At 40.1% G+C, this 13,365-nt stretch overlaps 1 protein-coding gene across 1 annotated transcript in view; it reads right to left on the bottom strand.

Annotated features, from left to right (window-relative positions):
- The window catches only part of LOC140238204 (semaphorin-5A-like), a 134,440-nt gene that overhangs the window by 33,438 nt on the left and 87,637 nt on the right, over positions 1-13,365 (bottom strand). The gene's annotated exons all lie outside the window — the stretch shown is intronic.

A 13,365-nucleotide genomic window follows, 5' to 3' on the forward strand; every position in this document is an offset into this window, starting at 1 on the left:
ATTCTGAAAGCTGATGAGTTGGACATGTTATTTCATGGGTTGGCGATGCTGGCAAAATGAAAAAAAGATATCAAATTCCTTTATAAATTAAAAAAAGTAAATTTTCAAAATGACGTCATCAAATTTCAAGTTCACTCGAGCGTATCTCACTTATCCTTTGCCAATTTACACCCAGATTTCAGTATGTTGTAGCTTAATATATGATCTTTCATTAATATAATTACAACATTTTGATTGGATGACGGCATCACCTCGTAAAAAGGGATTGAAAGTAATATTGTCAAATTTGATCAGTTTACGTGTTATCTCTATGGGAGAGCAGTTTTTCTGGCAGTGAAAATTGACATGACTCTCTTTTTTGAGCACTAGCTCACTTATGCTTCGGTGAATTTCTCCCAGATTTTAGTATGTTGTAGCTGAGACTTTGGGCTATCGTAAGTGTGCCCTCCATTTTTTCATACGATGTCGGCATCACGTCGAAAAACTGGGTTGAATATGGCACGAGGCTTCGATGCAGCGTCATTTTGCCTAATACACAGGGCCTATGGAGAATGAAATAGGTCATTGCGTAGCGCATCCGACTCGTAATCCTAAGGTCCCTGGTTCGAGGCTCACCCCTGCCAATTTTTTTTTTTTCTAAACACTTTTGTTCTTTTTTTCTTTAGTTAATCTTAATCTCCCTTTCCTTACTTTATCTTTTTCTGATTTTTTTTTATGCTTCTCCTTCAAATTTCTATAAAATAACATAATTTTTTCTTTATTTTTCTTTCTTTGTACTACTTTCTGTGCAATAGATGAACAACAACAATGGCTATCAATCCCATATTTTGCACATGTTTAGTACATGTCACGTACATTATTTCATAAAATAACAACTACTTGATCGGACACCATCTTGGGTATGTAAATTAGGGTCAAAGGTCATAAATATTTCATCCTGTATCTTAGTAAATACATGTCCTATCTTTCCCATATTTTGCACACGTAAAGACCATGTTACAAGAATCATTTCACAAAATAACTACTTTTTGCTCAGATGCCATCTTTGGTGTGCAAAATGGGGTCAAAGGTCATATGTACTTTTTTCTGTACCTTCGTTATGACGTGTAATCTCTATGGGAGGGAATTTTTCTAGATGTGAAAGTTGACATGATTGTCCTTATCGAGCACTAGCTCACTTACCCTTCGGTGAAATTCTCCCAGATTTTAATATGTTGTAGCTGAGACTTTGCGCTATCGTCTGTGTGCCTTTTTTTTTTTTCATACGATGTCGGGATCATGCTAAAAAACTTGGTTGAAATTAAAGCTTATCTCCGATGTATTGAGATATTTCTTTCTTTTTGCAACTTTCTTTGCAATAACTCAAGAAAAACAGCCTCTATCACCCCAATATTTTGCACATGTTTAGTTCATGTCACGTACATTATTTCATAATATAACAACTACTTGATCGGACACCATCTTGGGTATGTAAATTAGGGTCAAAGGTCATAAATGTTTCATCCTGTATCTTGGTGAATAATTGTCCTAACTTTCCCATATTTTGCACACGCAAAGACCATGTTACAAGAATAATTTCACAAAATAATCACTTTTTGCTCAGATGCCATCTTTGGTGTGCAAAATGGGGTCAAAGTTCAAAATATACTTCATTCTGTATCTTCGTTAGTGCATACGGAATTCGGTACCAAAGATGGCAGGTCTGACTCCCTTTTCTAAATGAGACTTCAAACATCACATGGCCAATGTCCCCTCAACACAGATGAAACCTGTATGGTCATGCCTATTGGGATCAGGACTCAAATCATTGATTTCCCAATAGATCGGATCACCTAATTTGTCAGTGTTGACAAATTCCGAGTCTAGTTTTTTTTTGTGTGTGTGTAATTAAATCCCATGTGGCTTCTTAACTTGAGACTGACAGTAGTACAGAGAACCCTGTTACTTTGTTCTACACTCTAAAGACAATACTATTGTTTTGTGCTTACATTTCATTCTCTGACCAAGGAAAACATTGCAACATATATATATATATATTTTTTTTTTTGAGAAGGTAACAGCATAAATAATACACAATTCATGGTTACATAATATGAAATTCACAAAAAGAAAGAAATTTAGTACAATAAAAAATCTGTGCAGGAGAATTCTTAAGGGGGGAGATGAAGAAGTAAAAATGAATTCATTCTTGCATAACAAAAATGAAGGAACAAAAAAAAACCAAACTTTTGCCTCAAAGTCAAGATTCTTGATAAGCCTCAAAGACATGCAGAAAATGATATGCATCAAGTGCTGTTCTTCATTTACATCATATAAGTGATATGTAGTTCAATCTGCATTAAAGTTCTTTCTTTTTTTTTTTGCCTCCTTTGGAAAAGTCTTCTCAGGACCTTTATACGAGTGAGAGTTGCTTACATTTCATTCTCTGACCAAGGAAAACATTGCAACATATATATATATATTTTTTTTTTTGAGAAGGTAACAGCATAAATAATACACAATTCATGGTTACATAATATGAAATTCACAAAAAGAAAGAAATTTAGTACAATAAAAAATCTGTGCAGGAGAATTCTTAAGGGGGGAGATGAAGAAGTAAAAATGAATTCATTCTTGCATAACAAAAATGAAGGAACAAAAAAAAACCAAACTTTTGCCTCAAAGTCAAGATTCTTGATAAGCCTCAAAGACATGCAGAAAATGATATGCATCAAGTGCTGTTCTTCATTTACATCATATAAGTGATATGTAGTTCAATCTGCATTAAAGTTCTTTCTTTTTTTTTTTGCCTCCTTTGGAAAAGTCTTCTCAGGACCTTTATATGAGTGAGAGTTGTCAGATGTCATCATCACAGTCATTGCCATGGTGGATGGAGTCAGAAAAAGTTGACAGCACAGTGAACTACGTGCTAGAATCACATCCACAAAGTTGAGAACACTGAGAACCACTCTCTTAACAACAGAATGTCCTCTGTAACACTACACCATTTCATGTACTTCTCCTAACTTATCATTTCTCTCTCTCTCACACACACACACCAACAAAAACACACATACACACACACACACCAGGGCTCGACACTAACTTTTTTGTTTGGTGGCCCGATGGGGCCACCAAAATCCTCAATTTCAAATTTTTGGTGGCCCGAGAGAAAAATTTGGTGGCCCCGAAAAAACAATAAAAAACATTAAAGTCCTGCTTTTTTTTATGAGACAGATATCTAAGTTTTATCCAGTCATAGTAAGAATTGGAAGTTGGACATATCTACTCATAAATAAGCCTCAACAAACTCGCAACACTCACTCGCAAGCACTCATTCAGTCCTTTTCATGCATCCTTTAAACAATATAACTGCTAATTTCCGGCGCAAAAAGTTACGAATTAATTGACGTACGTACTTTTCAAAAAAATTTGGTGGCCCGAGGCGGGCCACCAAATTTGCCTTTTTTGAAATTTGGTGGCCCGACTTTCATTTTTGGTGGCCCCGGGCCACCGGGACACCGTTAGTGTCGAGCCCTGCACACACACACACACACACACACACAAAGAGGCTCTCTTTACATTTTTTCACCTCTATCAAGGCAAGTTGGTTAACCATCATCCCTCTTCCCTCAGTTTACATCTCCTCCCTGTCTGATCTTCACTCACTTCACCCTCCATCAAGACAAGTTTGCTAACCCTACTCCACACCTGATATCATCAATGACCTGGGCACTGTCAAAAAAAGAGAAAGTTTCTAGGGATCTTCCAATCAGGAGAGGGGGAGGGGAGGGGGAGGGGGAGGACGAGAGAGAGGGAGACTCATCCTAACTCAGTTGAAGATGGCAAGAGATACTTCAGATGGGACAGTGAATCGTGAGCACCTGGCATTTAGCGGAGGAAGTGACTTTGACAGCCCAACATCCACTGAAAAATGACTTGCAATCCTATTATTTTATGCCTAGATGTGAGATGGTGGTTCTAGGACACCCCAAGGACCAACCACACTGTCCCACAATACATATAACACTTATTCTCCTCGTTGGGATTAACACCAGGCCAGATCATCCCTGGACAGATGCATAGCACACAGTAATCTTTATCAAGTAGTGGTTTACAGAAATTATCTGTCTCTTTCAATTAAATCTCAGAATGTTGTTAATGTCTTGTGTTCTATATAAACTCATGACACATATCTTAAGTTTCTGCCATTTGCTTCAATATATATTTTCACCTCTCCAACGAACAACTGCAAATTCCAGTACATTCATATGTTATTACCAAGAAATACTGCCCTCATTACATTAATGTATTACTTCTACATGCAACTTGCACCAGGTTATACCTAGTAAGAATAAAGATTGATAGACAACCTCTCCAATAACTTTAAAAACTTTGAATATCAAAAAAATAAAGACAGGAGACAATCAAATATGTGCAATGAGGTTCTTTGAACTGAATAAAGAAGGCAATGTGAAACTAAAGGATTTAGAGGGGAAAAAATACAGATCCTGATGTCTACTGACAGATTAGGGTAAGAATAAAAGTCATATTTCTTCAACTATCTGCCACAACAAAAGTAATCTTTTTGATTAATGTAAGATGCAACAGTTCTCTGAGGAAATTAGGACTGATGGGACTAGCAGATTGGAGTAATCATTTACGGAATCAGCACCATCTAGAACAGCAATCAAGACTCAAATGTGTCATACGTGACTTAATTCTAACATTGGATCGCATGGAAACCGGGAAAAGAGGAAATACGAGTGGACGGAGAAATATTACTGCCTTCTTTTTTTTTTACGATGGATGACACATGAAATGATACACAGCTGTCAAATTGAGATGTTCACAACATATTGTTTGAAATGTCTGTCAAGTCCAGGCGATGCTCAGGCTCAAGAGAGAAAAATCGCATCCTATCTCCACATTTGATCTCCGTCACCCGTTGCAAACTCCTCTGTTGAAGTGACCTGCTGTCCTTTTCCTGGTTCCGATTCTCTCCCTTTACTCCTGCCCTCTGCTCTTCGGATGAAATCAAACTCTGTTGTTTCCAATATTCCTTTTTGTTCCCTCCTCTTTCTCTCGATCAATAAGCTTCATCACTTTCTTTCAGCTGTCTTTCAACCGCACAGTTATTCCATCCCCTTGGCTGCTTTCCAAATCGATAGCGTGCATCTTCACGCTATTCTCAAGTCTTTCTGAAACACGCTACTGTACCAGAAGCGTGAGTTTGCAACTCTATTACTCAAAGTCAATAAATTCATTTTATTCCCTGTTTTCAAGATTTCAATTTCTTGTGATTCCAATACAAGTTTATGATATGTACCAAATATGTTTCAAGTAACAACCTGAGCTCCCTCGTGGATACTTTATGAGCTCCCTTGTGGAGACTTCCAATATGAGCTCCCTCATGGAGACTTCATTATGGTATATCTAATATTCTTGTTTGATACTTTTAAGATTTATTATGTTTAATTTATGTCAGTATTGTCGGGGGTAAATTATTTGCTGTATAGGGCCCATTTTTTTCCTCTTCCTTCTTTAAAACGCAACAACAACAACCTGGAAAAATGACTAAGATTGACTTGTACATGAAACATAGAAATCTTAATTTTTTTTTTTAAAAACAATGAAAATGTGTTATCGTTATCAACTTTTATATAACAGCTGACCTACCCCCACATTATTTACAAACTTTGAAAATTCAAAGAACAGTGGTGTCAGTTGTGTGGGTGGGTGAGAAGAATGAGGGAATACTACAGAAATGTATAAACCATGACATTTGGACATGCAAAATTGACCCATGAAGCTGTCATCAAATCGTTTTCTCCCATATTCCCCCCAAAATTGAGAAGACAACCTCCTCACAGTACAAGTTTATTAGGTCAATAGCTTTTTGGGAATGGCAGTTGAGATTACACTTTTGTGGCACCGTGCCAGCTTTTTTTCTTCATCCCGTTTCCCCTCCAAAAAACACAAATCAAACAATTCTGAACTCACTGCAATGTTATGACTTGTAGTTTGGCAACGATAACATGGCTCATATCACAATTGATTGTTTTTGTTGTTTTCCATTGTAAATATTGTAATGACATAATACCATGTTGTGGCTGCCATGCCACTTTTCCATAATCACTGTTCAAGTTATACTCCATTAACCCTCTCCAAACCAAAATTCTTAATTACATTTACATCTTATGCAGTACAGCTGTCTTGAAAGCATATATTAAATATATATTTAGATATTATGAAATATATATAGTTAAATATCACAGGCTGACAAGGTACACGTTATTCTGACCATGGCAAGAACATTTACATTAATCATGAAAATATTCTGATTATTGCAAAGACCCTTACACTCTTACTTATTCTTGACATGAGTTAGAGAATGTGGTCTAGAACTATTCCAAAGTACAATACTTGATCCAACAACTACAACAATACTCTCCTTCTTCCTCTTTAAATCAAGTGCAAATGGCATCCTTGCATAAAATCAATTAATTATTTATCATCGGTGTAGAGGCATGCTTTGACTGTCCATACTTTTGATTATGGTCTGTAACCATCCAATTCACATACAAGTGTACAGAATACAATCATATTCTTCAGAATTTTTCCATGAAAGATATGAGCTGGATGGGCATTTTGCATGTCGGTCATCTGTAAGATATCTCTGATATTGCTGGTATTGCTGCAATATGGGCACGTCGCTGCAACCAATGAAAAACTCATGTTGGACATGCAGCCTATCATTTAAAAGATGTGCAGAGAATCAGAGTTGGAACATGTGGGGCAAGGCAATGAAAGTTTTACAGCCCACTCACTATACCCCCAGTGGGTTGGGAAAGAGCAGGTAGCAAACACTCCAAAGCGTGATTGGTTCCTGGCAAGACTGAGCGCCGAAAAGTTCCAGCGGGTATCAGAATTTCTCTCCTATTCCAGCCAAAGCTTTGTACCTTGGCCTAAGGCCCAAGGTGCCTGAAGGCTGAAGTAAACAACGCCCCCTCTCAATTGGGTGGTCTCAAAGGCCCCCCTCTCTCCTCCATCTGCTTGCACCCAAGCCTTCTTGCTCTATGCTCAGAATGTGACACATGGCATGAAAACATAATGAGGTGTTGGTGGGTAATAAGGGAATGGGGGGGGGGGGGGGATCCTGGGCTGTCACTTGCACCTTCCATTCCAAACCATCTTCACTCTCAACATCACTATACCCCTCCCGCTCTCTTGCCCCTTCCCTGACCCCATGACACTCATGCCCTGGTCCTCCACGCACTCCAGCATCAGCCCATCCCCCAGCCCCAAACAACATTCTGACATGATTGTGCCAATGCTCCATGGATCATGATCCCACGGTTCATCGGGAAGAAAAAGTAGAAGATGAAGAAGAAGAAGGAGGACGAAGAAGAAGGAGGAGGGGAAGGGAAAAAGAAGGAATGCATCACCATCATCCATCACCATGGAGAAAGGACAATATAACCTTCATGTAAACACACCAGAGGAGAAAGAAGACAAGGGGGTCACCAATCCCTGCCCGCCCCTATTAATGTCGCTAACGAGACGCCACGACATATCGATCAGGTCTCCATCATCGAGGGCAGGCCGAGAGTTCACCAAAGAGTTAAGGCCAGGCAGGCAGGCAGGCAGGCAGCGTGTAGAGTGCACACCATTCCTTCCAAGTTCCATACCTCTGCCGACCACATTCACAAAACAAACTCTTTAACAATAAAGTCGCAAGATTCACCAATACGCAGAATTTCATCTACAATCAGTGTCTGTCAAGTGGTCAAAATTTTTCTGTCAGAAATTCTTGGGTGAAGCACATACTGTACAAACAATACCTCTTTTTTTTTGATAAAGATGTTGTGTGTATGAAATAGTAAAACTGCTATCGTTTAAAACATCAACCTTTCACGGGCTTTACCAATAACAGCAAATTTCTAACACAATCAAGTTTAACATTTTCACTGGAATATCAAACATGCAGACTTAATCAAGTCACACTTCAGTGCTGTGAATGTGCAGATTTTTGTCTGAAACCTTTGTCTAGTCTAGTACGGTATTCATGATCTTTCTACGAGAAATTCGTGGCTGAAATGCTGCAAGATGAAGGGATTTCAGTGGGCGCATTTGGATGCTAGATGGGGATCATAACGGGTTGTGTCAGTACATTATGAGGGCAGTCGCAGGAGAGGTGGATATATGCTAGGGGTGCCACATTCATTTTGGGCTGAAATTCTGCAAAACATTGGTTCGGGTCACGGGACAGCAAGGTTAATTTACGGACTCTTATTTCTTTTGCTCGATATTCTCAAAGGAAGACAAGCAGTGGACCACATGGATGGGGTAATACCGTGACAGATGTGCCATAATGGACGAACCAGTATGTCACTGACAGGGGTACCCAATGCTGGTGGCCTCTTTATCCTCGCATTCATGTATATCCTCCAGTATTTTATTGGCCCTTCTGGCCTCATGATACGAGGTCATAAATTAGATTTCTTATATGCTGTTTTTATATCACATATTTGTCCAAAAACTTTGCTTCTTAAGAGGGGAGAATTGGGACCATAATTTTTTGATGGGTAGACCTTGATAGCAACAGAGTCACAAATATGGCAATACCAGAGTCCATTTCCATTCTCACGACCACCGAAAAATCTCAAAACATGATTGCACGAAAATACATATGAAAAAAAAAAATGAGTGGGAAAAAAATAAAAAACACATAGGAAAACAAAGCAAAAAGGAAAAAGAAAAAAAAGAAGAAACCAGGTGTATTCATCCCAATCTTCTTGAGAAACAGGGTAAACAGGGATTTTATACCACCATAACAGACCTTCTATTCATGTAGTAGCCATTCTTCAGAAATTTGCTGTGAACAGAGAGTGAAGTTTTTGGGCTGAACCCTGGCCAAATCCCAGGATTACTTGACTTCATTTGCACGCTTCACATGACCCTGATTATGCTTTGTCAGGAATCACAGAAGAATATCTTTGGTAGGAACGACAAGCTTACTGTGCCACCTTAGAAGGGCCAATGACAGCCACTCGTTTTTTTTAAGAATGAACCCCTAATTCTTGAGAAGGTGTTTAGCCTGTTCTCAAGAGGAAAGAAAAGGAGAGGCATACAGTTATTTGTTGGCTCATCTGTTGCAGAGCAATTACTCCACTTATTCCATAATACTCTAAAACCTTCAATGAAGGTTTATGATCGGAGAAGAATTTGTATCAATACAATGGCATGTGACTCGCGGAGAGCCGTTCGCACGTAACACCCCCGGCTAAATCTCACAGATTATGCAGCCATGTCAAATCAATGTTCTCCGGGGCACACTGCTCTTCATCCCCTGCTAACGCTGGGCAAAATTGCTCTAAACCCCAAATCACATCAGCCTTAGAGCCAAATTTGCACCCTAATTGGACGGTTGAGTGATGCGGGGAGCCCCGCCAGTGCCCGGGACGGGGAATCTGGACGCATGCAGACAAACCCCTCATCAACTCGCGGGGCGACAGAAACAGTGTGACATGTGCGCTGCGCATTAAGCCCATGTTTGTGTGCAGGGGAATTTCTCTGAGCAAACGTGACAAAATCCATTTAGTAAACTCAGGTTTCTCCAAAGACACCACTTTCTTTTCCCCCATATTATCTCATCTTTTTCCCCATCCGAATTTCCCAGGTTCCTTGACTCATCTCCTCCTTTAGCTAGTCTGCGGTAACAATTTTTGTTGCCATAAGTCGGTTTCATACCTGTCGCTAGGGACTGGGTCGAGGGTTAATGTTCCTAGCTATGGCATAGCTCTTCGTTGGCTATTTGTCAGCGGTTTGAACTCCTTTTTTTTTTTTGTGCGGAGTGGGGTGGGGGTTATTTCTTGTAGTGCCTTACAACATAGGAGAGAGAAAGGGGTCAATCTTTTCCCTATCCCCCCTCTTGCACACTTTAATTCCTTCTTTTCACGCGGCAGATGATGCCCCCAAACTGGGTCTTGCTGAGAGCCAAGTATTCCAGGATAACACTGGCACAACACAAGTGGGCACAGCTGATCACTTGACATCAAATTGGGGTTGTCTCTGGTGTGAGGGAAGGGAGGGGATGTGATGGTTGTGGGGGGAGGGGTCTCTGAGAGAACAACCTACGATGTGCCAATGTTCACATTAATATCACACCATAAAACTATAATTCCAGTCACATATCGGGAGAAGACACTTGAAATATAGTCCCAGGGATTTCTACTTGACTGATGCATCTCCTCATCAGCTTCCATACTTAACACAGAATTATACAGACAGAGACAGACAGATAAATAAATAGGTAGAAAGATACGATTGATACATACAGTGTAGATAGACACATAGATAGATAAACAGAAAGACAGACATATACAGATTGAACACCTGTGAGTACAAAACTTCTACTTCTTGATACTTCAACAACTACCGGTAGTACGGCAATATGAAAAGTCTGACCCATTTCTTTTAGTGACTGGAAGTTTTATCAAAAAACAAAGAGGAAATGAAAAGGAGAGCACGTATGACAAAAAGACATACAGCCCATCCTCCTTACCAGCAAGAAGTATATTTGTTCAGGGAAACGTGTAACCGATACAACTGGAACAAGCCACTGACAAAAATGCAACAGAATCTGACGATATGAAATCCAAGCGCTACCCGACATGAGTCTTCGCTCGGCGGCGTAATGGTGCAATACAGACATAAACGCAAAGCCGGAGGAAATAAAAAAGGCAATCGCACATAAAAAAAAAAGGGGGAAATAATATCACACGGCATGCGGACTTGAGAGAGAGCAGGAACCAGGTATAAGGACTATCATCGATGCGGCAGATATAGCTGTCATCAATCCACCACAAACAAAGCCGAAGTAGAGCACGACACTGACAGGTAGCCCAACCTCAAGTCCCACAATATTTGATGAACCCAGAGCCCTGGCAGTGTGGGGGGCATCCGCAGAGGTAGCAGGGGGTCACTCGCTCTCCGTGAAATGTAGGGAGTACTCCCTCTAGACCCAAGATCGACTTCAATGTGAAAGCAGGCCCAAATACTGCCTTTGATGGCAAAAGATTATTCCACGTGTTTGGCATAATTCCGCAGTAATTGGCATTCTGCAGCAACTTGATTCCTTTATCAGGAAACTAAAAGACATGCTTTCCTGAATCGCTGAACCTAACACATCACCATATCACTAAAAAAAAAAAAAAAGTATTCTATCTAAAGTAGGGATGATTGAGAGATAGCTCCATTTTTCCCCCTATTAGGAGGGTGTTTTCAATATTCCAGTGAACACTAGCAGTAAGGTCTATATTATCAAACAGGCTACTCAGTTAACGAGAGCCTCGCAACCACACTCCTATCAGGTACCATATTCGAGAACTGAATCGCATCGCCATTCGTTCTTCCCAAGAACTGTAAGGAACTGGAATTCCCTGTCGTCAGACATTGTTTCTGCGCCATCTGTGGGATCATTTCGAAACCGTCTAACGGTTGATCACAGTGGCTAGTTGTTTTCGTCAAATTTTCTATGTGCTTGTAAATATCTGTAAATAAATTGTATTATAATGTAAATAGCACCAGTCTGCAAGAATCTTCAGGCTATTGAAGGAGGCAGACTTAACCAGAAGAAGAAGAAGAAGAAGGTCTGTGTCTGCCTGCTTGGTTAACCCATTGAGGACGAGCTGATTTTACTGTAACAGCATTTCCCATAGACACCTGCCTGATTATATTCGGGACTAATCTTCAGTGGGTTAAAAGCCCTTACAAATGTGGAAGTCTAACATTTATAAGGAAAACAGGTTTGTAAGGATCAGTGCCAGGATCACTCTCAATGGAGAAGGGTAATTGTCCTTTAACCTGGGCCAGAATCCAAGTTTCCAACTAAGATTTGGAATAAAGACAACTTGTATCTGACCCTGAACTTATTGGAATATTAATCCCATATTACTGTACCTAGATATGAAACATGTAGGAAACAACAACAACAACAACAAAACAAACAATAGCCAACACAAGCTACATTGGTCACCTGGTACACAACAAAATCATGCAAATTGTGCAATGACATTTTGCTTGGAAGTGGTTCAAAGGGATAAAGCATGACTAAGAAGCTTACATCCCGATTTCCATGATATACGGCACAAGATATGCATCATTTTGGGGCATCACTCTTCCTAAAAAATATGAAACAGACGGACTGATTATCTAGGCCAGCCAACAGGGAAAAACTTTGGGAAGACACGCACACACACACACCAAAAAAAAATCAAATAAGATCCTGCTCAGTTTCCAAGAGTCAGAAATTTCAGGGGTCACAAACACCATCCAAAATATGACACAGAAATCACATTCTCAGCTGCTGTAGTCTCTGGTCCCATGGTGGCCGATTTTCTGCATCTTCTCATATGAAAGTCTGCCAGACGTTAAAATCTGATAATGCCTGGCTGACTAAAGCACAATGGTATCAAGTGCATCACTATGATGAGATAAAAACAAAAACAAAACTAGAACATGATGTAAACAAAAGCAGATGAAAATATGGAATCATGTGGCTCTGTTCCAGAATGTTCTCCACATTTCTACCCATTTTTTTTTTTCCTGTTGGGGGGGGGGGGGGGAGGGGTTGTGGATGTGTTATATTGTAAATATCACAACAGTCCACTAAGAAAGTTGTTATTGCTGCTAAAAAGGTCTATGCCTATGAGAGAAAAAAAAACAACAAACATTTGTAAGCAAGACAAAATGCACGTAGCCTGGCTTAAACAAGGTCATAATGGATCATAGCTGGCTACCAATGTAATATCGCTGAAGACATGGATGAACTTTGACCCCCAACTTTTGATTCCTCTCTATACCAGGTTATGATGGCCATCCCTGTGGAAGCACCTTACAGTTTGACTTTTTAGCTGGTCAAATGGCAGATGAGGCTTTTTTTTATCAGATATTCACCTGGAATCCTTTTTAAGCAAAAAGATAATATCATCATTATGTTAATTGCAGTGTTCACCTCCTGTGAACCCCATGAAAATTGCCTGGGTTCGACTCTTGGAAACTGTCGCCTCCCACTGCCCGCCCTTCTCAATCATGGCCCAACCCGCTCCAATCAATGCTCTCGGCCTCCGCAGCTGATGGCCAGACAGCAGTTCACTGACCCAGTCTGGGGCACCATCTTCATCTTCAGCATCCTTAATCCTCCACGTCACAACCGTGAGACATCTAAGACCACTTTCTTCATGCTCCTGAGCAACAGGTTCTGACAATAAATATGAAGGGGCAGGAGGATTTATCTCGAAACAGATGCCCATGACATGTGACATGAGATAATGGCATTCCACAGGGGTCGCTCAGGCAACCATCCTCTTCTAACCTGCCATT

This window comes from Diadema setosum, chromosome 14 (genome assembly GCF_964275005.1).
Source record: "Diadema setosum chromosome 14, eeDiaSeto1, whole genome shotgun sequence".
In the NCBI taxonomy this organism is placed as follows: Eukaryota; Metazoa; Echinodermata; class Echinoidea; order Diadematoida; family Diadematidae; genus Diadema; species Diadema setosum.